The sequence below is a fragment of the Palaemon carinicauda genome, unplaced genomic scaffold, assembly GCF_036898095.1.
Source record: "Palaemon carinicauda isolate YSFRI2023 unplaced genomic scaffold, ASM3689809v2 scaffold35, whole genome shotgun sequence".
Lineage (NCBI taxonomy): Eukaryota > Metazoa > Arthropoda > Malacostraca > Decapoda > Palaemonidae > Palaemon > Palaemon carinicauda.
This window is the reverse complement of record NW_027171183.1, coordinates 358,505-386,438: the sequence shown is the minus strand read 5'-3', so window position 1 is coordinate 386,438 and position 27,934 is coordinate 358,505. Positions and strand designations below refer to the sequence as shown.

Genomic DNA, 27,934 nt, shown 5'->3' with positions numbered 1-27,934 from the left:
TATGCATGCTGACTGGCTGTTTGACAATGCTTCTATTTCTTCTAAGTGGCTAATTAGCTGTTCAGGAATTATAAATCTATAGGAGTTTAATTCCTGCTCATTTAGAGCTCTAGTCTCATATGGAATAATTAGACATAACTATAAATGAAAATTTGTATTGGCCATACAGTATAAGTTTACATTTATTTGCCATTTTAGCCTCGTTTTTCATTTAATTAATTATTTAAATACCTGACACAATCGAGCAATCATGAAATCTATGGGTTTATTTAGCTAAAAATAGGCCTATAAATGCACAGAGTCATTAATGCATTGTATTATACTCGATAAAGTATCATGAAAAGTTTAGTTTAATTAAAATGAAATATAAATATCGACAAAGAAAGGTCCAGTAAAATCTATCGAAGTTTACCATAAATCGTTTTCTTTAAAAGAATCAAGATGTCAAAAGTTCTTGGTCAGACGTACGATAAAAAATAGTTTAAAAATTCTAAATAACAAAATATCAGATTTAATTGATATAAAATTGATAAAATGTATATTTTACATCTTACACAAGAATTATTGTAATTTAAAAGCAATTCTATACCGAGTTTCATTTTTAGATTTGACAATGTACGATAACTTTTAATTTTCTTCAACCCGAAATGTCAAGAATTCATTGTCAGACGTACGATAAAAAAATTTCAAAATTCAAAATAAAAAAATATAAAATTTTAATAACATAAAATTGATAAATCATGAATATTTTACATTTTATATATGAATAAATATAATTGAAAAACAATTCTATACCAAGTTTCGTTTATTAGTTTTGACATTATACGATATCGAATGTCAAGAATTCATTGTCAGACGTACGACAACTAATGGTTTCAACATCCTAAATAACACAATATCAGATTTTATCGATGTAGAATTAATATAAAATGTATATTTTACATTTTATAATAAAATTATTATAATTCAAAAGCATTTCTTTACCGAGTTTCGTTAATTAGTTTTGACATTGTACAAATGTACGATAACTTCTCATTTTCTCCAATCAGCTGCTGATGTAAACAAACATGGCGGCCTTCTTGAATCGCCCTCATGTTAATTCTTCGATTTTCGTCAATTCTTCTTCATTTCATCCTTTATTATCTACAAAAGTAAGTTTACATTGCCAATGCATCTCTTTATTGTTGTTTATAGTTAATTAAATATGTTTTATAATGTACAAGTTCATTTTACGACAGGACCGGCTGAAGCCCTTACGATGACCCTAAGCAAGATTGGATTTATGACGTCCATTGGTCCACAACATCACCTGTGCTTAGTTATGACTTGTGCTTGATTATTTCATGCAATTTAAAGTCATGAATAACCGAATGGAGGTTGTGAATTCACAATATACTCCAGAATTCAATTTTCACAATTGATATAGTTAATTCGTATTTTGTACATATTGTAGTTTAGTACAATATCAATTAGCACATTGTAATTGGCATAATATAATAGATCTCTCTAAATACATTATTTTGAATCCCATGGCCTACTGTCGGCGGCTTCTGTTAATGGAGATATAGAATTTCATTAAAAGAAAATCAGCAGTTATAGAACATTTAGGTTTATTTTACATTAATACAATTTTCCCAAAACTATTTCAATAAATCATTTAAACGGATAACCATGAATCTCTTGGTTATAATAATCGAGGTAATCAAATCTAAGTTTCTATAATTGATAACGCCGAAATACTACCCCACTGGGCTGACACGGGTAGCGATACATTCCGCTTGTCAGAACATTCGAGCAATGAAATCATGTTTAACCACTAGCAAAGCGAGCTTGCGGCAGAGTATAAAACGGTAGAATTATAGTTGTGGACGGGACAACATTTTGAACAAAAAATAGATTTCAATGAATATGGCATTAATTTCAACAGCAAATAAACGGAAATCCTGTTAGACTGTCGAAGAAGAAGGATATTTTTTTAGAAATTTGATGTTTTTTTTCTTCGCCGTGTGATTGCTTCGCTCGCAGAAAAAGAATAACATGAAGCTCTTATGTACTGGCAAGCGGTACATGCTGAACTGCCCAGGGTAAACCAATTGATTATTATTTCTTAGATAATGAAGTATTTATTTGCAGTGAAAATATGTGTAATTTTCAAAGAAAACGGACGTTTTGCTATAGGAAACAAGTTTTTTTGGGTAGAAAATATTTCTCCATCTGTATCTATAATAAAATCATAAAATCTAATAAATCATTAGCTTGCTTAAGTAAGGAGGTATTTGTAGTATGAGGAAGACTCGCGAACGACTCCAATGAAAATGGGATGGAAAGTCACGTTTTCTATTACGTCCAGGAATCTGGGTGAACAAAAACTCCTGCGTTTCATTACTTTTACTCTGGTTTTGATTATGGCGACAGGTGTTTTATGAATACTAAGTTTAAAAGATTGAGATGATCATTGGGTGTGAACTCGAGTGTCCAGATAATATTCTGCCTTTGAGTCAGACTTCTCCGATTTTCCAACACGACGAGTCCTAAAAGAAGACTGTATCTTGAGACACAAGGTCTCCCTTCCCAGAAGAGTCCATAGTCCTTCTGTGTATGTTTTATGTCATTGATACTAATTTGTTTAAACTCGTTAGTTTCCGCAAATTATTGCCATAAAAGACGTTCAAGACAATGGGGCCTTTGTCGGCAATACATTCTGAATGCACTGAAAATATGGATTTCCTTCCCATTTGGTAGACAATCATTTGAAGCTCTTAAAACAGCCCTTACACGTACACCGAATAGTCTGGCGTGTTCCTTACACATTCTCCTCTGTCCTCATACACCTGACAACACTGAGATTACTAAACAATTCTTCTTCGTTCAAGGGGTTACTGCACTGTAATTGTTCAGTGGCTACTTTCCTCTTGGTAAGGGTAAAAGAAACTCTTTAGGTATGGTAAGCAGCTCCTCTAGGAGAAGGACACTCCAGAATCAAACCATTGTTCTCTAGTCTTGGGTAGTGCCATAGCCTCTGTACCATGGTTAAAAAATGTCTTTGGGTAGTGTGTTCTTGTTTGAGGGTACACTCAGACACACTATTCTACCGTAAACTTATTTCCTTTCCTCACTGGACCATTTTCCCTGTTGCATCCCTCATAGGGCTTATTGCATCCCGCTTTTCCGACTGTAGCTTAGCTAGTAATAATAATAGTTGGATAAAAGAACAGTTGAAGAAAAGATTAAAACCTTTAAAATGGAGCTGTACACATTTATATCATGACCTTGGATAACTGAAGATTTAAAAATGAAATTATGAAACATCCAATAATTTAAAGTTTAACATATGATATTTATGGCAATGTATCTTATTACATATATGGCTAGATTATATTAGTGAATCTTAGGGAACACTGATCTCATTATTTATAGGCATTGCATGTACTGTATGGCTTGTGGTATAGATTCTGGTCATTTGATATTATCCTGGCGATTGGATACGGGATTTTCACACTTTCAGTTTATTTGTATGATTAACAAAGTGATGGTTTTATTACCAGCAGTTTTTAATTTTATTTATCCTTTTTTCAGATATCACAGAACTTGGATCGTTTAAGTGATTCTCGTCAGGCGATGTTCGACGGGGAGTTTGAAAGTCTGAAGGCCATGAATGCGATGGGGAGGGTGAAGTTCAGCATTCCACACACAGTCGTAGACAACCCCACCGGTGGAGCTGTGCTATGCATGGAATACTTTGACATGCGCATTTTGAATTGACGGAGGGGAATGCTCGGGAAAAAGTTAGCCGAGTGAGTACTTCTTGCGTTTGAAACTTGAATGTTTTCGTTATTTGTTCCGTAACTGGAATACAAACCTTAGCCATTTATTTAGGGTTATTACTTTCTACGTAGCTGAAATGACGAGCCATTAAAATTTAGCGAGGGTTAACTACCCATACTGCTAGTTAGCAGGGGTAGGAGGGGTAGCTTGCTACCGCTCCCACTCACACACCGGTTATTTAGCTCACTTTGCTTTTGGCTCGGATGGTGTATGGTCATTGCCATTCCTCATCCTTCGCCGTTATTTGGAATGCCATTAATTCTCTCTTGCTTTTTCTTTGTGTAAGTGTGTGTATGTACAGTATTGACTTCTGCGAACATTCGCACCTGCCCTGGACTCGATGGCTGGCCCTGCGGAACCTATATGTCGGCGGTGGAGACTGATCACCACACCCTTTGTCCCGTCTGCAGAGGTCAACGGTGTGATAGCAACAACCAGTGTAGTGAGTGTTGGGAGGGGTCTGCCTTCCAGTGGGAGAGGTTTGGGCAACGGCAGAAGAAGAAGTCTAAGCGGGATACTGTATTTGAAGGGGGAAAACCCAAGGCCTCTTCTTCCGTCTCCCGGCCTTCCTCCGAAGCTCCTACTCGTTCGGTCTCTTCCGAGAGACCGTCGAATAGTAGCGTAGACCCTTTTAATTTCGGCCAACCCCAGTCCTCGAGAGATAGTGTTGCTTCCCCTAGCGAAGCTCCCGCCCCCCCCCCCCCTCTCAAGGTATGGTCGTCCTTGGGGCTTCCGGGTCCGCCCTCCAAGGACTCCTTGCTGCAGCTCATGCTTTGGGGTGCAAGTGTGTAGCCGTCGACTTTGGAGGTAGATTCTCTTGCGTTCGTCGACGTCTTGGTGTCAGAGGTGTCTTCTATGGTTTCTGCCGACTCCCCTGCTCCTCCAGATTCTCCAGCTGTTGCTGCCGACTTAGTTTCCCTCATTCCTGATCATCCTTCTAGGAGGAAACTTAGTCCTACGTCTCTCCTGCGAGTGTTTCTCCCCCTCGGGGGAGTTCACTCATAAAGACTCCTCTTCGGAGCACTCCTGCTGCTCGTGGTCACCTTGCTGATCCAACGGCCCCTGTCGCAGAGCTCGCACGCCGCCTTGCCTTAGAGGTCGTCCTTCACCATCGGTGGAAAGGCGCCTCTTCGGCACTTCAGCCTCGTCATCGCAGCCGTCCCCCGCAGAGTAGTCTCCACTTCAGTCGTCTCTTGGCCCTTGATCTTTGCCCGTTCCTGGACCTTCTCCCGACGATGCTGCTGCTAGTCCTCGGACTTCGGCCCTGGACCCTTCTGTAGATCGTTTGCGATCTTCGTCTGTGGATATTTGCCCTTCCAAGGGGCACATCCCTGTTCCTGTGCTACCTACCATCACCGTTCCTGTTCCCGGTACAGCCTCCTGAGGCCTAACCTAGGTGTGCAGCTGCGCGCCAACGCTCTTCAGCTCGCCAGCTCCCAGCACTCACCAACATCTCATCGGCGCCAGCCTGCTCCATCACGCTTTACAGAGTGCCCACGCTCTCCAGCTCGTCAGCGCTCTACAACGCTTCGGCGCGCGCCTTCACCTGCTCGAACTCGGTGCCTTCCAGCGCGCCAACGATCACCTGCGTAACAGAGCTCACTGAAACTTGAGTGCTCGCCAAAGTCTCATCGCTTGCGCATGCAACTTTGGTCTCCTGCTTGCCAACACACTCCTATACGTCAGTACCAGGATTCCCAAGGTAATGCCATATCTATCAGGTGATAATCATGACCAGACATCAGCCATGAATGTAGAACACTGTAGACCAAAATGACATCAGATGTTGTGGGACACAAAACAAACCAGATCATTGTTTCTTATCTATTTTGCATATCTTGTATGGAGAGGGACTCACAAGAAATGGTTTTTAGTTTATCTAAGGACATTGAGACAACATGAGTGTGGCTTGAGTTAATAAGTGTTTAAAGGTTTAAAGGTCGCTCATGAATGGCAGAGGCAAGGTACGGGACAATGTCCTAGAGACTGACCATATACGCTTATGATCACCACCCAGAACCCCTCTCCATCAACATATGATAAATCTCAGAATGTCCACATTCGTTACTTGTTAAGGAATTGTATTGTTAATGTCATTGAATTCATATGGACAATGTAAATACATTTTTCCTGACTGCATGCAACTAATATTTTTAGTCTCTGTTTTGCTGTCCGTTGTACAGTAATCTCTTATGAAAGGAATTTATTATTCTTTGTTTCAAGTGAGAGAAACTTATGACGTTGGTTTGCAGTAAGACATTAGAGGAAGAGGGACGTCTACTAATCTTGAGACAAACGTTTAGCTACATGACATTTTGGGCCGGCATTCTTGTCTCTATTTTGCAAATTAGAGAATTTAGAAGGACAGATGATATGGGTATATAATTTGATTCTAGTAATTTTTTAGTAAAGGTTATGGATTGGTTGTGGTATGACATTAATCCCACTTCAAGTTTGCCCTTTGGCCATGCCTGGGATATTGATAGCGTGACATCCGAGTCTATCAAATATAAGAAATATAAAGTGCCCCAGTTTCAACCCTTAACTTTGTTGACAATCAGGGGAGATTGTTATTGCCAGTGAATGAACTGAAACCTTCACCATATAAATAAGTAGAGGAACAACTAAAAGTCTGCTGGGGAGGCCTGTATCTTTGCTTGTTTCAGTAAGACAAGCAAAACAGGGAAACTATTTTATGTTTAGAAATAGGTGGAGTAAGTTGACCAGGAACCAAGATGAAAATCTTAAGTGTTGTTGCTGAAGGACCTGTTTATTAAGAGACCCCCAAATAATTTCTTTAATGTCATCAACTGTCTTGTGTTCTCTTGCTGGAGGGTACACTCAGGCATACTATTCTATCTAATTTCTCTTCCTCTTGTTTTGTTAAAGTTTTTATAGTTTATATAGGAAATTTTCAATATTTAACTTAGCCGGTGATTATATAAGCTGCAACTCTGTTGCTCGACAGAAAACTCTACGTTAAAAATCCGCCAGCGATCGCTATGCAGGTAGGGGGTGTACTTCAACAGCGCCATCTGTCGTGCAGGTACTCAGTACTCAATGTAAACAAAGAACTCAATTTTCTCTCTGTCGGGCTACCGGCAAGACCTACTAATTCGCTGTGCTAACTGGATTTGTTTTCACAACTATTGGTGAAGTACACTATTCTAGTTTTGAGCTTTCGCTATGCAGGTGTTTTATCTTCATCTCAAAACTTGAACTCGTTTTGGATAGATTTAATTATGGTGACAAAGAGAGTATGGACTTTCTTTCACTTTTAAATGGCCGACCCTTCCCTTAGACGGAAGTGTGTTTAGGCTTTTAGTAATTATCTTATCACGTTATAGATTTTCCTCTATATATTTTATATCTCTCCGCCTTTATTAGGCCTCTTCGATTAACTTTCCATTTTTTATAAACATATAAAATAAATTTTTCAATATTAATCTTACCCGATGATCATGTAGCTGTCAACTCCGTTGCCCGACAGAAATCTAAGGTCGGGATACGCCAGCGATCGCTATACAGGTGGGGGTGTACACAACAGCGCCATCTGTGAGCAGGTACTCAAGTACTTCTTGTCAACAAGAACTCAATTTTTCCTCTGTCGTGCCACCGGCAAGACCTACTTGGATACGCTGTTGATTCTGGAGTTGTTTTTTAACGATTTGGTGATGTATTCGCTCTAGATTTTAGCCTTCGCTATTCAGGAAGCTTTATCTTTAGCTTAGCAAGCTTTTTGATTTAATTTGGATTAATTGTTAACGAACTTTGCTAGATTTTGGAATTCCCCCTTGACTATTTCTACAATTCAAGATGTCTGACCAGTCTCAAGTCCCTAAGTACAGGCAGTGTAGTGTTAGGGCTTGTACTAGGCGTCTTCCGAAGGCCTCCATAGATCCTCACACCGTTTGTTCCAATTGTAGGGGTAAATCCTGTCAATTGGAAGATCGATGTGAGGAATGCGTTGGGCTTTCGGAATTCAATTTTAACGAATTCCTTAAAAATGCACGTAGGCTAGAGAAGGATAGGATCAGGAGGAGTTCTTCTCGCTCTGTTGATTTTTCCTCTCCCCATGCCCCTCAACCTTTTCCTTCCCCTGTAGTGGTGACTCCCGACCCTGCTACTAGTGCTCAACCATCCATGGCGGATATGATGCGTGCCATTCAGGCTCTTGGTGACAGAGTGGAGTCATTGGCTAATGACCGTAATCAGCTTTTGGCAGATGTCAAAGAGCTGAAAGCGAAAAGTGCAGTGGGAAGTGTTGGTAGTGCAAGTGAAGTGAAAAGTGTCAGTGTCAGTGTTGTGCATGAGGGTACATCTGTTCGTGCCAGTCGTCCTCCCAGTCCGGGACCTCTTGCAAGCTCCCAAGCCCAGGGGAGAAGCAATGTCGAAGGACCAAAGGGTTCGGCAGGCCTTGATCAGCGTACGGATGTACCCTCAGTGGTTGCGGACGTATCTGTCAGAGATCGTCCCATCCACAAACAGACGAATGAGCCCTATCATTCCTCGTCTGTGGAAGAAGTTTCAAGGAGGAAACGATGGACCAAGGTCTCACGACCTCTCAAGCGTAAGGTCCCTTCCGAGCGAGTCCAACGGCCCAGATGTAGCCACTGGGTCAGTTCGGACTCGCCGCAGTCTTCCGAAGACTGCACACCTCCCAAGAGAGGTAGAGTGGTTCCACAACAGGCTACTACACCGTCTGTTGCTGCACCAACCACGGTAGACCCTAAGTGGTCTATGCTGCAGACTATGCAGTCTCAGCTTGCTGCGTTCATGCAAGAGTATCATGCTGAGAAGGTTGACACTGCACCTGTTAACCTACAACCTGCCACGGTTGTGCGCTCAGCAGATACTGCGGCTGCCCCCACACTCCACCTGTGAGAGCTCCACCACCGTTGCGCAGTCCTCCCTGCCAGACGCATGTTCATGCTGCACCATCCGTTGACATGCGTGAGCTACCGCATCAGCAGTGGGAAGGTGCTGTAGAGCTGCCGTGTTTTGACGCTATGCGGCATGCTCCGCAACCCATGCGGCATGCTCCGCATCCCACACGGCAGTCCCTCCCACGCACCAGCACTCTGCTTTTGTTGTTGCCAGCTCGCAGACTGACCAGCAGCGGCATGATGTTGGATCCGCAGCAGCTACGCATGCACCCGTGCTGCCGGATTCAGCCGTTCAGCTTTCTGCTCCGCCTTTGCCACTTCCTACTCAGCTTTCGGATGATGGAGTATCGGATGACGAAGCTGCACATTTGGATGAACCGCACTCCGACTTAGAAGGGCCCAAGTCTACGCCTCCCTCCTTAGACTTTCGTAAAGTCCTTGCCTTGTTCAGGGACTTGTATCCGGAACAGTTTGTGTCTGCAACCCCTCGCTCTCCTCCCTCCGAGTTTGCTCTGGGCATGCAGTCTGCTGCTCCTGCCTTCACCAAGCTTGTCCTCGCACGCTCATCCAAGAGAGCTTTGAGGGTTATGGGAGAGTGGTTGCAGTCCAAGAAGCAACTGGGAAAGACTGCTTTCATCTTTCCGCCTACCAAGCTTGCTTCCAAATCTAGCGTCTGGTATGCCACGGGAGAGGAACCCGGCTTGGGAGTTCCTGCCTCTGCCCAGGGCGACTTCTCAAGTCTGGTTGACTCTCCCCGCAGGCTGGCTATGAGACGATCTAAGGTTTGCTGGTCCTTTTCTGACATGGATCATCTGTTGAAGGGAGTCTTTCGTGCTTTTGAGATCTTCAACTTCCTCGATTGGTGTTTGGGAGCTTTTAGCAGAAAGACTTCCCCTTCGGATAAGGACACTGCCATGCTTATCATGTCTAGCATGGACAAAGCCATTCGGGATGGGTCTGGTGAGCTTGCGGCTTCGTACGTGTCGGGAGTGCTTAAGAAGAGAGAACATCTTTGCTCCTTCTTGTCGTCTGGGATCACTCCTTGCCAGAAGTCGGAGTAGTTGTTTGCTCCTCTCTCCAAGTGTCTGTTTCCGGAGGAGCTGATCAAGGGGATGGCTGCCTCGCTTATCCAGAAGGATACCCATAATCTGATGGCTTCTTCCGCACGTAAGGCTAAAGCTTTACCTTCCGTGCCTAGACCTTTCCGTCCTGCAGCAGTGGACACACCAGCAACTAGGTTCATCCCGCCCTTTCGTGGCAGAACCTCCAGCAGAGGAGGTACCTGTGCCGACAGTCACCGTGGCAAATCCAAGAAGGGTTCCAAGTCCGCAAAAGGCAGGATCTGACTGCCTTCCTCTCCAGACAGCAGTGGGAGCCAGGCTCAAGAACTTCTGGCAAGCTTGGGAGAGCAGAGGTGCAGACGCTCAGTCTGTGAAGTGGCTAAGGGAGGGGTACAGAATTCCGTTCTGCCGCAGTCCCCCTCTAGCAACATCTCCCATCAACCTCTCTCCCAATTACAAGGAGAAGGACAAGAGGCTAGCGTTGCAACAAGAGGTGTCGCTCTTGCTACAAAAGGGAGCGGTAGTCATAGTTCGGGACCATCAATCCCCGGGCTTCTACAACCGTCTCTTCCTGGTAGCGAAGAAGACAGGAGGTTGGAGACCGGTGCTGGACGTCAGTGCTCTCAATGCTTTTGTCACCAAGCAGACGTTCACGATGGAGACGACGAAGTCGGTCCTAGCAGCGGTCAGGAAGGAGGACTGGATGGTCTCGTTAGACCTGAAAGACGCGTACTTTCACGTCCCCATCCATCCAGACTCCCAACCTTTCCTAAGGTTCGTCTTTGGAAAGGTTGTGTACCAGTTCCAAGCCCTGTGCTTTGGCCTAAGCACGGCACCTCTTGTGTTTACCAAACTGATGAGGAATATTGCCAAATTCCTTCACTTGGCAGACATCAGAGCCTCCCTCTATTTGGACGACTGGCTTTTAAGAGCTCCGTCAAGTTGTCGCTGTCTGGAGAATCTCAGATGGACTATGGATCTGACCAAGGAATTGGGCCTCCTGGTCAATATAGAGAAGTCCCAACTCGTCCCATCCCAGACCATTGTCTATCTAGGTTTGGAGATTCAGAGTCGAGCTTTTCGGGCTTTTCCGTCGGCCCCAAGGATCAATCAAGCCCTAGAATGCATCCAGAGCATGCTGAGAAGGATCCGATGTTCAGTCAGGCAGTGGATGAGTCTAACAGGGACACTTTCATCGCTGGCCCAGTTCATCGAGTTAGGGAGACTCCACCTCCGCCCCCTTCAGTATCATCTAGCTACTCACTGGTGAAAGGACATGATGCTAGAGGCGGTCTCAGTTCCTGTTACCGAAGAGATGAGGTCTACACTGACGTGGTGGAAGAACAGCATTCTTCTCAAGGAAGGTCTACCATTGGCTGTTCAGACCCCCGACCACCGTCTCTTCTTGGACGCATCGGACACGGGCTGGGGTGCGACACTGGACGGACAGGAATGCTCGGGCACGTGGAATCAGGAGCAAAAGACACTTCACATCAATTGCAAGGAGCTTTTGGCAGTTCATATGGCCTTGATAAACTTCAAGTCCCTCCAGCTAAGCAAGGTGGTGGAGGTGAACTCCGACAACACCACAGCCTTGGCTTACATCTCCAAGCAAGGAGGGACTTATTCGAGGAAGTTGTTCGAGATCGCAAGGGACCTCCTCATTTGGTCAAAAGATCGAAAGATTTCGCTGGTAACGAGGTTCATTCAGGGCGACATGAATGTCATGGCAGATCGCCTCAGCCGGAAGGGTCATGTCATCCCCACAGAGTGGACCCTTCACAAGAATGTTTGCAGCAGACTATGGGCCCTGTGGGATCAGCCCACCATAGATCTATTCGCTACCTCGATGACCAAGAGGCTCCCGATGTATTGTTCTCCGATTCCAGACCCAGCAGCAGTTCACGTGGATGCCTTTCTGCTGGATTGGTCCCATCTAGACCTGTATGCGTTCCCTCCGTTCAAGATTGTCAACAGGGTACTTCAGAAGTTCGCTTCTCACGAAGGGACACGGTTGACGTTGGTTGCTCCCCTCTGGCCCGCGAGAGAATGGTTCACCGAGGTACTGCAATGGCTAGTGGACGTTCCCAGGACTCTTCCTCTAAGAGTGGACCTTCTGCGTCAGCCTCACGTAAAGAAGGTACACCCAAGCCTCCACGCTCTTCGTCTGACTGCCTTCAAACTATCGAAAGACTCTCAAGAGCTAGAGGCTTTTCGAAGGAGGCAGCCAGAGCGATTGCCAGAGCAAGGAGGACATCCACTCTCAGAGTCTATCAGTCAAAATGGGAAGTCTTCCGAAGCTGGTGCAAGGCGAATGCAGTTTCCTCAACCAGTACCTCTGTAACACAGATAGCTGACTTTCTGTTACATCTAAGGAATGTAAGATCCCTATCAGCTCCTACGATCAATGGTTACAGAAGCATGTTGGCAGCGGTCTTCCGCCACAGAGGCTTGGATCTTTCCACCAACAAAGATCTACAGGACCTCCTTAGGTCTTTTGAGACCTCAAAGGAACGTCGGTTGTCCACACCAGGCTGGAACCTAGACGTGGTTTTAAGGTTCCTGATGTCATCAAGATTCGAACCGCTTCAATCAGCCTCTTTTAAGGATCTCACATTAAAGACTCTTTTCCTCGTTTGCTTAGCAACAGCTAAAAGAGTCAGTGAGATCCGCGCCTTCAGCAGGAACATAGGTTTTACATCTGAAACGGCTACGTGTTCCTTGCAGCTCGTTTTTTTGGCTAAAAACGAACTTCCTTCTCGTCCTTGGCCCAAGTCGTTCGAGATCCCAAGCCTGTCCAACTTGGTGGGGAACGAACTTGAGAGAGTACTTTGCCCAGTAAGAGCTCTTAAGTACTATTTAAGACGGACAAAGCCATTACGAGGACAATCTGAAGCTTTATGGTGTTCTATCAAGAAACCTGCTTTACCGATGTCTAAGAACGCAGTTTCTTACTACATCAGGCTTCTGATTAGAGAGGCCCATTCTCATCTGAAGGAAGAAGACCTTGCTTTGCTGAAGGTAAGGACACATGAAGTTAGGGCTGTCGCTACTTCAGTGGCCTTCAAACAGAACCGTTCTCTGCAGAGTGTTATGGATGCAACCTATTGGAGAAGCAAGTCAGTGTTCGCATCATTTTATCTCAAAGATGTCCAGTCTCTTTACGAGAACTGCTACACCCTGGGACCATTCGTAGCAGCGAGTGCAGTAGTAGGTGAGTGCTCAACCACTACATTCCCATAATCCCATAACCTTTTTTAATCTTTCTCTTGAAATGCTTTTTATTGTTGTTTTTTGGGTTGTACGGAAGGCTAAGAAGCCTTCCGCATCCTGGTTGATTTGGCGGGTGGTCAAATTCTTTCTTGAGAAGCGCCTAGATTAGAGGTTGTGATGAGGTCCTTTAGTATGGGTTGCAGCCCTTCATACTTCAGCACCTAGGAGTCGTTCAGCATCCTAAGAGGACCGCTAGGCTCAGTAAGGAAGACGTACTTAAAAAAGGCAGAGTAATGGTTCAAGTCGACTTCCTTACCAGGTACTTATTTATTTTATGTTTGTTATTTTGAATAACTGCTAAAATGAAATACGGGATACTTAGCTTCTTTGTTAACATGTATGCTGGTCTCCACCCACCACCCTGGGTGTGAATCAGCTATATGATCATCGGGTAAGATTAATATTGAAAGATGTTATTTTCCTTAGTAAAATAAATTTTTGAATATACTTACCCGATGATCATGAATTAAAGGACCCACCCTTCTTCCCCATAGAGAACCAGTGGACCGAGGAGAAAATTGAGTTCTTGTTGACAAGAAGTACTTGAGTACCTGCTCACAGATGGCGCTGTTGTGTACACCCCCACCTGTATAGCGATCGCTGGCGTATCCCGACCTTAGATTTCTGTCGGGCAACGGAGTTGACAGCTACATGATCATCGGGTAAGTATATTCAAAAATTTATTTTACTAAGGAAAATAACATTTTAATGCTTTGTTTATATAGACCCTTCCTGAGAGTAGGCGGTCCTAACTTGGAAATCGAAGTTAATCAACATTGAGCCCTTTATATCGTCTTTAGCTTTTAAAGGATTTAAAACTTTTTAAATGTAATATTTTATGAAAGAATTTCTTTGATAGTCTTCGTACTGTTTTCAAAGATGAACTAACGTTTAGTTTTTTATGCTACGCAGTTGTTGACGTTCAGGACGTTCAACATGCGCTCTATCGTTACGATAGAGAGAGAGTGTATCACGGTTTCACTTTGCAGTAAGAGTAATCGATTCTGACGTTTTGTTCATTCTTTCTTAGCTTAAATGTCATAAATTCTAATTTAAAGGAACTTTTTATTTGAAAAACCTTTCAGTTTTTTCCTTTAGTCAAATAACATGTTTTTTGACGATATATAATTGGGCTCTTCTCTTAGGTGTGAAATCAAGAGAGAAAGAGAGAGAGAGATAGAGACGGAGGGAGAGAGAGGAGAGAAAACGTTCCGTTCAAGCGGGTAACGTTGTTCTCGTGTTACTCTCGTCCCTAGTCTCTGTACGGGGAGGAAGGATAAAACGTTTTTAGGTTTTTATTCTCGTCCCCAGGCTATGTGCGGTGAGAGATTGAAAACGTAGTTATATGAACTAGTGTTTAGTCTCTTTCCCAGCCACTGATTTTTCTTTTTATCTTAAAATATGTTTTCTGTTTTTTGCTGATATTATGAGCTTGCATTATACGACTAATTTCGCAATTACTACCTTTTAATGAAGGGTAGAATTGCGTGTTTCAGGTAGAAATAAGTGCAAAACAGAAAATCGAAGTGATAAAGTGATATGCGCAAAGTGTTACAGTGTTGCGTCCGAGGCGCAAAGTGTTACAGTGGTGCGTCCGAGGGTTCGTCTGTTCGTGCCTGTCGTTCACCTAGTCCGGGACCTCTTGCAAGCTCCCAAGCCCAGGGGAGAAGTAATGTCAAAAGACTTATGGGTTCGAGAGGCCTTGACCAACGAACAGACGTTTTCCCTCTATGGTATCGGGTGTTTCTTACCAAGATCTCCCCTACCATAAGACGAGAGAGACGTTGTTCCTCCTCGCCATCCGTAGGCTTTTCGCATAAGAAACCTGTCACAAGGTTTCGAAGCCCTTAAGCGAAAGTCAGTCCTTTCAGGACAGGTCCAGCGTCCTGGTTACAGCCATTAGGACAGCTCTGACCCTATGCAGTCATCGGATAACTGCTCGCCGCCTAACAAAAGCGTAACACAGACTCCGAAAGTCATTTTTTGTAGGCAAAGTGTTGCGGTCACAGACGTTACCCTCGTCTATTACCACAACCATTTCCGTTGATCCTTAAGGGGTTGTATGGCAAAACATGCAGTATATGCTTGCCTCCCTTATGGAAGACTATTCTGCCGATTAGTCCGTTGAGTCTAGCCGTTTATCTCATCGATATCCTGGCTTTCAGCCAACCTAACGTTCCTTTGTGCTTACTGTTGACGTTGGCGTAGCTTAGTCACGTCAGTCAGGTTGTTTAGAACCACACTCGATGCGGTCTCGTGTGGTTTTTCAGCCGCATTTGGACGTTAGGCCACTGGCTGATGCTCCTGTTGACGTTCTAGACGTTCACTAACAATCGGAGTTGACTTGTTTTGACGCTGTGCGTCAACCTCCGCATTCTAGAGTTGTTTTGACTGCTCAGTCTAGGCAGTCAAAGCAGTCTCGAGTGGACGCTGTACGTCCTCACGCACCTGTTGTGGTTGACAGTTCATAGACTGTCAAGCAGTTACATGACGTTGCGTTCTGGTCCGCTACTAATGCACCAGTGAGAGACTCGGCTTTTATCGGACAAGGTTCCTGTAGATGAGGAAGTTGCTGTTCTCCCTCCTACTGATATTCCCTTGAGGACTCTGTCAGATGGAGAGGAGCCTTAAGCTGCTTAGCCTCCTATGGACTTTAATTAAATCATGATGATTTTTTTTTAAGGATCTTCGTCCGGATCTTGTAACTGCTGCTCCTCGTTCGCCTAAACGTCAGAACTTACACTAGGCCTAGCTACTTCGAAGCCGTTGTTTTTAAGCTAGTGCTCTCTCGCTCTCCTAGAGAGCGTTACGTTGGCTAGGCGACTGGTTTTTCACCAGGAGGAGTTTGGGGGATACAGCCTTTGCTTTCCCTTCTTTTAAACTGGTTTATAGAGCGAGAGTCTGATATGACACGAGAGAAGTTCTCGGCTTGGGAGTTCATGCCTCTGCCCAGATAGACTTCTCAATTCTGGTAGACTCTCCCTGGCGCCTAGCCAGGAGACGCTCCAAGTTGTTTACAGGTCAACTTCTCAGCTGTTGTCGAGCCTTTGAAGTTTTGCTGTACTATTATGTCATGCATAACAAGGCTTTCAGGGATGGTAAACGGTTCCGCCTCAGTCGCTAACCCCGTCTGTTGCCACACCTGCTCCCGTAGACCCTAAATGGGCTTTGCTGCAAGACATGCAGTCCAAGCTTGCGTCCTTGATAGAGGACTTAAATGCGGAGAAGAACCTTCTGGCCAACAACCTTCCAACCGGTCGGTTGTGCGCCCTGTTGACGCTGAGGTAACCTACTCGCGTCTGCCAGTTGAGGTGGTTCCTCCACCGATGCGACCCAGTGTGGGTTGCCAGCCGCACGTTGACGTTAAGCGACGCTCGGAGGTGGTTGTTGACGTTCAGGACGTTCAACAACCAGCAGAGGTGACTTGTTGTGACGCAGTGCGTCAACCTCAGCAACCCGGTAGGGTGTTGACTGCACAACCCAGACGGTCTAGACAGTTTCGGGTTGACGCTGTGCTTCCTCGCACACCCATGGTTGTTGACAGTTCATAGACTGTGCAGCAGTTCCATGATATTGCGTCCGGCTCCGTCACGCATCCACCAGTGCGACCGGATTCAGCGAGTCAGACGTTGCCCACTCCGTTGCCGTTTCCTCATCAGTTTCGGATGAGGAACCCTCTGATGAGGACGTTGCTGAACAAGACGATCAGCCCCCAGCCCTGCTCTCCATCCAGAAGATGCTGAAGAAGGAACGCTGCTCAGTCAGGCTGTGGATGAGTCTGGTAGGGACGCTGTCATCCGTGGATCAATTTGTGTCACTAGGAAGACTACACCTCCGTCCTCTTCTATACCATCTAGCTTTTCACTGGAAAAAGGACAAGACGCTAGAAGCGGTCTCGATCCCGGTTTCCGAAAAGATAAAGTCTTGTCTGACTTGGTGAAAGGACTATATCAACCTAAGAGAGGGTCTTCCCCTGACTGTTCAGACTCCCAACCACGTTCTCTTCTCGGATGCATCGGACGTAGGCTGGGGTGCGACATTAGACGGTCGGGAATGTTCGGGAATATGGAACTCGAGTCAAAGGACAATGCATTTCAACTGCAAGGAGCTACTAGCAGTACGTCTGGCCTGGAAAAGCTTCAGGTCTCTCCTTCAAGGCAAAGTGGTGGAGGTGAACTCGGACAACACCACGGCTTTGGCGTACATCTCCAAGCAAGGAGGGACCTACTCTCTGACGTTGTACGAGATCGCAAGGGACCTCCTCACCTGGTCAAAAGGTCTAGACATATCACTAGTAACGAGGTTCATCCAAGGCAACTTGTATGTCATGGCAGATTGTCTCAGTCGGAAGGGACAAATAATTCCAACATAATGGACCCTCCACAAGGATGTATGCAAGAGACTTTGGGCCACCTGGGGCCAGCCAACCATAGATCTCTTCGCAATCTCGATGACCAAGAGGCTCCCAATATTTTGCTCACCAATCCCGGACCCAGCAGCAGTTCATATAGATGCCTTTCTCCTAGATTGGTCACATCTAGATCTATATGCATTCCCTCCGTTCAAGATTGTCAACAAGGTACTGCAGAAGTTCACCTCTCACGAAGGGACAAGGTTGACGCTAGTTGCTTCCCTCTGGCCCGCGAGAGAATGGTTCACCGAGGTACTTCGATGGCTAGTAGACGTTCCCAGAACACTTCCCCTAAGGGTGGACCTTCTACGTCAGCCACACGTAAAGAAGGTACACCAAGGCCTCCACGCTCTTCGTCTGACTGCCTTCAGACTATCGAAAGACTCTCGAGAGCTAGAGGCTTTTCGAAGGAGGGAGCCAGAGCGATTGCTAGAGCAAGGAGAACATCCACCCTTAGAGTCTACCAATCGAAGTGGGAAATCTTCCGAAACTGGTGCAAGTCAGTATCCGTATCCTCGACCAGTACCTCTGTAACTCAAATAGCTGACTTCCTCTTATATCTGAGGAAAGAACGATCTCTTTCAGCTCCCACTATCAAGGGTTACAGAAGCATGTTGGCATCAGTCTTCCGTCACAGAGGCTTAGATCTTTCCAACAATAAAGATCTACAGGACCTCCCTAAGTCTTTTGAGACCACGAAGGAGCGTCGTTTGGTTACACCTGGGTGGAATTTAGACGTGGTACTAAGATTCCTTATGTCAGACAGGTTCGAACCGCTACAATCAGCCTCCCTGAAAGATCTCACCTTAAAGACTCTTTTCCTGGTATGCTTAGCCACAGCTAAAAGAGTCAGTGAGATTCATGCCTTCAGCAAGAACATCGGATTCTCATCCGAAACGGCTACATGTTCTACAACTTGGTTTTCTAGCCAAAAACGAGCTGCCTTCTCGGCCTTGGCCAATATCGTTCAATATTCCAAACTTATCGTATGGTTGGAAATGAACTAGAAAGAGTCTTATGCCCTGTAAGAGCTCTTAAGTTCTATTTAAAACGAACTAAACCTTTACGAGGCCCGTCTGAAGCTTTATGGTGTTCAGTTAAGAAACCATCTTTGCCTATGTCAAAGAATGCTTTATCCTATTTTATCAGACTGTTAATACGAGAAGCTCATTCCCATCTGAATGAGGAAGACCAAACTTTGCTGAAGGTAAGGACACACGAAGTTAGAGCTGTCGCAACTTCCGTGGCCTTTAAACAAAATAGATCTCTGCAAAGTATAATCGACGCAACCTATTGGAAAAGCAAGTCAGTGTTCGCGTCTTTTTATCTTAAGAATGTCCAGTCTCTTTACGAGAACTGCTACACTCTGGGACCATTCGTAGCAACGAGTGCAGTAGTGGGTGAGGGCTCAACCACTACAATTCCCTAATTCCATAACCTTTTTAATCTTTCTCTTGAAATGTTTTATTGTTTTTGGGTTGTCCGGAAGGCTAAGAAGCCTTTCGCATCCTACTTGATTTGGCGGGTGGTCAAAGTCATTTCTTGAGAAGCGCCTAGATTAGAGGTTTTGATGAGGTCCTGTTGTATGGGTTGCAACCCTTGATACTTCAGCTCCTAGGGGTCGCTCAGCATCCTAAGAGGATCGCGAGGCTCCGTAAGGAAGACGTACTTAAAAAGGCAGAGTAATTGTTCAAGTCGACTTCCTTACCAGGTACTTATTTATTTTAAGTTTGTTATTTTGATAACTGCTAAAATAAAATAAAAAATCCTTAGCTCATAATAATGTAAACATTTATTGCTGGTCTCTACCCACCCCCCTGGGTGTGAATCAGCTTATATAATCACCGGCTAAGTTAAGTATTGAAAAATGTTATTTTTATAATAAAATAAATTTTTGAATATACTTACCCGGTGATTATATATTAAAGGACCCTCCCTTCCTCCCCAATAGAGACGCAGTGGACCGAGGAGAAAATTGAGTTCTTTGTTTACATTGAGTACTGAGTACCTGCACGACAGATGGCGCTGTTGAAGTACACCCCCTACCTGCATAGCGATCGCTGGCGGATTTTTAACGTAGAGTTTTCTGTCGAGCAACAGAGTTGCAGCTTATATAATCACCGGGTAAGTATATTCAAAAATTTCTTTTATTATAAAAATAACATTATTTATCTTAATGTTGTTACTGTTCTTAAAATATTTAATTTTTCTTTGTTTCCTTCCCTCACTGAGCTATTTTCCCTGTTAGGGGCTCTGGGCTTATAGCATCCTGCTTTTCCAACTAGAGTTGTAGCTTTGCTAATAATAATAATAGTAGTAGTAGTAGTAGTAGTAGTAGTAGTAGTAGTAGTAGTAGTAGTAGTAGTAGTAGTGGCAAAAGTTTCAGTAGACAGTCGTTCTCGTTTCCTTTCCTCACTGGACTATTTTCCATGTTAGAGCCCTTGGGCTTATAGCATCTGGCATTTCCAACTAGGGCTGTAGCTTAGCTAATAATAATAATAATAATATTGCTCAATGAATAAATTTTCTTCTCTAAGACTTACTATTATTGCAACAAAAGTTAACCATGAGTTTGAGATAAAGATTTGTTAAGTACAAACTCATGATATCAGTAACATCATAAGCAATTATCTTTAGGGTGATTTAATTCTTATATAAGTATTTTAAAAGAATGAGATTTGTTTATTAATTTTTCTTAAAGTATGTTATTGGACCTCTTATTACTGGGACAGTCTTAGATTTGATGGCACATTTAATACATTATTGGATTAGGAAAATCAGATGAATTATCAGAAGAGGTGATATGTGACAGACTTGATTATATGAGGGATGATAATGATGATGAATTTCCAAATCTTCACCATCGAGGATATAACATGTTAGAGAATCTCTCTTGCAAGGTAAGATTAAAGAGCTGATGTTCACTCGTGTTCACTGTTAGAGGACGCTCCAAATTTGAAAGTATCCTTCCAGGTGGAGTTTCAGTGTTATTTTCCACAGCTGCCGATTCGACTATGTTTAATTTAGACGGACAAATATCTAAATCTCCTTGAGACTCGCAGACTCGTTCGTACACTTGGCATTTTTATAAGTAGAGTCGACATCTTTTTATTCAAGTTCTTGAACTAGTGGATCATCCAACAGGGAATAGAAGCCCCTCTTGTTAAGCTTTGTTAAAATTAGAAGAATTTCTCAGAAGGAGTTTTGTCTCTTGTATTTGATAAAGAAGACCATATAATGTACAGTGTATGAATATGACTCTGCTAACTCCCAATCTAAATTGGAAAAATTCTTTGATGTCCTGCAAAGGATCTTTCTATATAATTCACCCTGAGCTTCTCCCTTTGTATAGTACAGGGTCATCTTGCAAGAGGCTCTGCCAGGAAGCAGAAGTATTATTAACTTTTATAAAACCTGTAGACTTAAGTCTTCTGTCAAGTATAAGTGAAGTTGGATCCACTGAACAAAGATAAAGTAATTTACAAACATCTAAGATGTTTTCCAAACATCGATTGATGACCTTTGACGAGGTATCTTTGCATGGCGTTGCAAGTGAACACTTTACTGCAACGAACGATTACTTATCGTGCGTTTGCAATAGTGAGTCATTTAAAATCCATGCTGAAACATTACAGAGGTTGAGTAGCCTTGATAAGCTTATAAAAGGCAATGAAACAAGTTGTGGTTGCAGTCCAGTACATAATTCCTAAGATTGAGAACACTTTGTTATTGTTAATTATAAAAAATTGTTAAAATCTAAGAGTTTATGTAAAGTAGGAGTCAAATTACATTGTAGGCGATGAAAATTGGCGAGTTCTTAATGAGTTCTTGAGCGAAGATAAAAAGTGATTACATTTACGACGACTTCACGTGTCGGGTGAAACATCGTAATGCCCTGGATAATAACAAGTGCCACTTCTTCAAGGAGAGCACTTGAAATAGTGTAAATAACTGTGAAACCGACATTGGTTTTGATATATTCCTTTTTACTTAATATTCACTTTTAAGATTTAAGAGTCTCAAAAGGCAATTCAATAGTCTTCATATGCTATTCGTAATAGAAGCTTCAATAAGACATTAGTAAACTATTGTTATAGTTATCGAGGGATACATTCACTATTTCAAGTAGGTGACTTCTTGGGGAACACAGCTAGTACTTATGAATGGGACTTCTGTATGTTCACCCTTTTTCATGACACGAAGGATATCTTATATTGAAATCATTCTCAATACTTCAAAAACTTTAAAGCAATCATTTTGTCTAAGAAAACCACAACATAACTTTGGAATTCACCTCAAAAATCCAAACTTAGTAAACCAGACAAGGTTCCTGTGCAATGCTTAGACTCTGTATCATCATTGTCAAAGGGTTGTACTCTCACAAGTCGTGTTAACAACTTTGCACACAATTATTTACTATCTCCTTTAGCTGTATGATTCTCTTAACATCTGCTGAAGTTGATTTTAGAAATAGATTTTCTTAGTCTTGGTAAGAGTATCATACATATACCATGGCACTTCCCCCAATTTTGGGGGGTAGCCGACATCAACAATGAAACAAAACAAAAAAGGGGACCTCTACTCTCTACGTTCCTCCAGCCTAACCAGGGACTCAGCCGAGTTCAGCTGGTACTGCTAGGGTGCCACAGCCCAACCTCCCACATTATCCACCACAGATGAAGCTTCATAATGCTGAATCCCCTACTGCTGCTACCTCCGCGGTCATCTAAGGCGAACGGAGGAAGCAGCAGGGCCTACCGGAACTGCGTTACAATCGCTCGCCATTCATTCCTATTTCTAGCACGCTCTCTTGCCTCTCTCACATCTATCCTCCTATCACCCAGAGCTTTCTTCACACCATCCATCCACCCAAACCTTGGCCTTCCTCTTGTACTTCTCCCATCAGCTCTTGCATTCATCACCTTATTTAGCAGCCAGCCATTTTCCATTCTCTCAACATGGCCAAACCACCTCAACACATTCATATCCACTCTAGCCGCTAACTCATTTCTTACACCCGTTCTCACCCTCACCACTTTGTTCCTAACCCTATCTACTCGAGATACACCAGCCATACTCCTTAGACACTTCATCTCAAACACATTCAATTTCTGTCTCTCCATCACTTTCATTCCCTACAACTCCGATCCATACATCACAGTTGGTACAATCACTTTCTCATATAGAACTCTCTTTACATTCATGCCCAACCCTCTATTTTTTACTACTCCCTTAACTACCCCCAACACTTTGCAACCTTCATTCACTCTCTGACGTACATCTGCTTCCACTCCACCATTTGCTGCAACAACAGACCCCAAGTACTTAAACTGATCCACCTCCTCAAGTAACTCTCCATTCAACATGACATTCAACCTTGCACCACCTTCCCTTCTCGTACATCTCATAACCTTACTCTTACCCACATTAACTCTCAACTTCCTTCTCTCACACACCCTTCCAAATTCTTTCACTAGTTGGTCAAGCTTCTCTTCTGTGTCTGCTACCAGTACAGTATCATCCGCAAACAACAACTGATTTACCTCCCATTCATGATCATTCTCGCCTACCAGTTTTAATCCTCGTCCAAGCACTCGAGCATTCACCTCTCTCACCACTCCATCAACATACAAGTTAAACAACCACGGCGACATCACACATCCCTGTCTCAGCCCCACTCTCACCAGAAACCAATCGCTCACTTCATTTCCTATTCTAACACATGCTTTACTACCTTTGTAGAAACTTTTCACTGCTTGCAACAACCTTCCACCAACTCCATATAACCTCATCACATTCCACATTGCTTCCCTATCAACTCTATCATACGCTTTCTCCAGATCCATAAACGCAACATACACCTCCTTACCTTTTGCTAAATATTTCTCGCATATCTGCCTAACTGTAAAAATCTGATTCATACAACCCCTACCTCTTCTAAAACCACCCTGTACTTCCAAGATTGCATTCTCTGTTTTATCCTTAATCCTATTAATCAGTACTCTACCATACACTTTTCCAACAAGACTCAACAAACTAATACCTCTTGAATTACAACACTCATGCACATCTCACTTACCCTTATATAGTGGTACAATACATGCACAAACCCAATCTACTGGTACCATTGACAACACAAAACACATATTAAACAATCTCACCAACCATTCAAGTACAGTCACACCCCCTTCCTTCAACATCTCAGCTTTCACACCATCCATACCAGATGCTTTTCCTACTCTCGTTTCATCTAGTGCTCTCCTCACTTCCTCTATTGTAATCTCTCTCTCATTCTCATCTCCCATCACTGGCACCTCAACACCTGGAACAGCAATTATATCTGCCTCCCTATTATCCTCAACATTCAGCAAACTCTCAAAATATTCCGCCCACCTTTTCCTTGCCTCCTCTCCTTTTAACAACCTTCCATTTCCATCTTTCACTGTCTCTTCAATTCTTGCGCCGGCCTTCCTTACTCTCTTCACTTCTTTCCAAAACTTCTTATTCTCTTCATATGACTGACCCAGTCCCTGACCCCACCTCAGGTCAGCTGCCCTCTTTGCCTCACGTACCTTGCGCTTTACTTCCACATTTTTCTCTCTATATTTTTCATACTTCTCTACACTGTTACTCTGCAGCCATTCTTCAAAAGCCCTCTTTTTCTCTTCCACTTTTACCTTCACTCCTTCATTCCACTATTCACTGCCCTTCCTCATGCTGCCTCCAACAACCTTCTTGCCACATACATCACTTGCAATCCCAACAAAATTTTCTTTTGCTAACTTCCACTCCTCCTCTAAATTACCAGTTTCTCTTACTCTCACCTCGTCATATGCCATTTTCAACCTTTCCTGATATTTACTTTTTACCCCCGGTTTTATTAGCTCTTCAACCCTCACTAGCTCCCTTTTACATCCACCTACTCTATTCCCCCACTCTTTTGCTACAACTAATTTTCCTTCCACCAAAAAATGATCAGACATACCGTTAGCCATACCCCTAAACACGTGCACGTCTTTCAATCTTCCAAACATTCTTTTAGTTATCAACACATAATCCATTAATGCCCTTTCTACTACTCTTCCATTTGCCACTCTTACCCATGTATACTTATTTTTATCTTTCTTTTTAAAAAAGCTAGCACTTATTACCATCTCTTGTTCAACACACATATCTACCAGTCTCTCACCACTCTCATTTTCACCTGGTACGCCATAAGAGTATCGCTTTGGTATAAACAAGTCGCATGACAAACAGTTGCATAAGATTGGCCAATCGTAGTTGATTTTACTCTACTGTATTTAAGAATCATTAAGATTGAATGATGATATCCAGTAGGTCATTGGATCTTCAAAACCATTTGAAACTTTTGATTGGATTGTATAAGTTGTTTAAGTGATATCTTGGTGTCATCCTGTGCCTCCCAACCACACGGCCTCTTTCTTTTATCCCAACCTGTCTTCAAAATGGAAGGGAAAATTTCCCCTCGGGATTTCAGTGAGGTTTGTAAGGAAAAGCCAGAGGAGTAGATAAGTCCGTGCTTTGGACGATCGGATACTTTTTACACCACGAGGCGTACTGTCGGAGGACTCTTGAGACGATAGCACCTCGTTAGGAGGATTTTTAACATATTTAGAAACATCTCAAGAACTGGGGACTTCACGTCAGTGCCAATAGTATCGTGAAATCTTTTTTATGCATAATAGAAAATGCCACTCAATTCCAACCACATTGTGTTCGGTTATTGTTGCGACATTTTTGAAGTAGTAAAATGACAAAAGACTTATTCTTATTCATACTTGTAATGAATATTATTGTTTGTTATTCTTACCAAGTTCACTAGCCTCTAGTTGAACTAAAAGTGCTGATGACCACCATGTAACCACCAGTTAAGTATTGACTCATTATAAATTAAGAAAGAATTATATCTACTTGAATATTTACTTGGTTCAAGTAAAGTAAGAATCATATCTATGAAAGTACAGTGAACCCTCGCTACTTCGCGGTTCGACCATCGCGGATTCACTACTTCGCGGATTTTTTTCATAACCCATATATATACAGTAACATATATATATATATATATATATATATATATATATATATATATATATATATATATATATATATATGTATGCATGTATTTATGTATATATATATATATATATATATATATACACACACACATATATATATATATATATATTTATATATATATACATATATATATATATATATATATATATATATATATATATATATATATATATATATAAAGTAGGAAGATGTGATTTAGTTCTAAGGGAATAGTATGGGAAATATGTCTGGGTAATAAGCAAAGCTCTACCTCCAGTTTGTTTCTTCATTATGATCAGAGATAAATGTAAACAAAACATTGGTTGCCATTTTTTATCGTGCTTTTTAGGGTGTTTAGGAAACGCATGATATAGAATTGCCTTTAATATTTGTGCCTGTTTTAGTTTAGGGTACTGTAGTACATGCATTAAGTGTTCTGTACATTAAAGGGTAGTTTGTTAACAGTACTACGTACAAGGGAAGGTTTTAAAAGTCTGAATATACATGTTGAATAAATAGGTAAATATGGTGTCACTACTTCGCGGATTTTCACCTATCGCGGCCGCGTCTGGAACCTATCTACCGCGATAAACGAGGGTTCACTGTATTTGTTTTTAATAAAAGTAAAGTAAGCATTGCATTTTCATAAGTATTTACTTGGTGCTGTTTAAGTAAAATAAGAATTGTGTCTTTATAAATATTGAAAGTATTTACTTATTATAAGTAGAGTAGGAGTCATGTATGCTGCAGGGAAGTGCATAGACTTTAGAAATTAACCTTTATAAGGCAAGCCTCATATTTAACAGGAAGGACACTTCTCTTAAGACCTACAGTTTGCGACTTTTCTTCTAGGTGTTCTGGTACAGTAAGGCAACAATGCGATCTGCAATGTAGAGAGTTAGTGGCTCCCTCTAGTGAAAGATACCAGATAGGATAGCTCAGTTCTTCTATCATACTTCGAGGAATGCATTCTTGAAAAAGCACTGCAGTATTACGTGATTGAAATATGTTTATATGTTTGGAATGTAAATATTTTTTATATACAATATTTACAGATTTTTCATCTATTTGTACTTAACCCTTTTACCCCCAGGCTCTTTGGAAATTTCCAACCCTTAACCCCCTGGGGGTTATTTTTTTCCCAGCACATTTTGCAGTATATTTTTTTCAAATTGCTTTAACAGCCTTAATATTTGTCATAGAGAGGTCAGGTTGGTCTCATTCTCTTGGAAAATGCCGGAATTTTCTCAAAAAATTATCAAAAATATGAAAAAAAAATTTTTTTATAGCACTTTTTTGCAAAAAAAAAAAATTATAGCATTTTTTTGCAAGGACGTACCGGTACGTCCATGGGGGTAAAGGGATGGGTTTTGTGAAACGTACCAGTACGTCCTTTGTGGGTAAAAGGGTTAATGTGGCATTCTTGAATCCTATTTCTGTTGGGTAATAGCTATCCTTCCCGCAGGCTCCATCTATACAACACCGAAGAAGGAAAACAGGCTGAGTTGAACGACAGCCGTGTCCTCCAAAGCGAGGAGTGCCAGCAATGCATTTCAGAGTTTGGCTTCCACATAGACACCTGCTGTGGGTACCTCTCCCAAGATAACAGCAGATGTGATGATTTTATAGTAAGTATTATTAATTTTTTACTTTTTCTTGCTCATTTTACTAACCAGTACAGTTTGCAATTTGAGATAGCAGTCCTGTTTCTATTTGTATACTGTATTCTTTTCAAACAGGTATGTTGTTGAAGCTCTGTAAAACATATTAGTTTTCCTTTCATGGCTCCTAATGATAAAGTCAAAGACCACTGATTCATAAAAGCTTTTATTATCTTCTGGCTGCTCTTACTGACACATGAATCACTACATTAATTATCAGTTTTCCTGGTTGTTGCAATTTAAAGGGAAATATTACAATGTCTATCAATTATTTATATTCTGTAACAGTAGCCCATTCAAGATTGCTATTTTGTACGTGGGTTACATGTGAAACGAGTTCCCTCCTCTCTCTTCAATTTTCCCAAACTCATATTATTGTTAGGTTTTCTTGTATCCCCTTGGACCTTCTTACAGGTCAAGAAGAGGCAGCCTCCATGGCTAAACCTCTCCTGACCAACCGTTCCTTGTCCCTTTTTGTCCTGTGTCAAAACTTCCCCATTTTTGGAGTACCATTTGATTATTTCCTCTGCCAAAAAAGTTATGTTTTTAATCCTTTATTGTTTTGGGTCATTTCTGTAGAGGTACAGTACTTTATGGCACAAGAATTCAGCCAAATGTTTTCATAATAGACAACAATTGATTAGGATTTTGAAAGCGATTAAAAGGTGATATTCTTGATACTAAAACAGCGATGGAAAGGGGAATATGATTCACACTGATTTTGTTAAAATCAATGGTAAC

General features: G+C 42.4%; 1 long non-coding RNA gene across 1 annotated transcript; it reads left to right on the top strand.

The window, feature by feature from the left end:
- Positions 1-1,057: 1,057 nt before the first annotated feature.
- LOC137636661 (uncharacterized) lies at positions 1,058-27,153 on the top strand. Its single transcript, XR_011043182.1, has 3 exons — positions 1,058-1,151; positions 3,577-3,794; positions 26,998-27,153. It is a non-coding gene; the product is annotated as an uncharacterized lncRNA (long non-coding RNA).
- Positions 27,154-27,934: the final 781 nt, after the last annotated feature.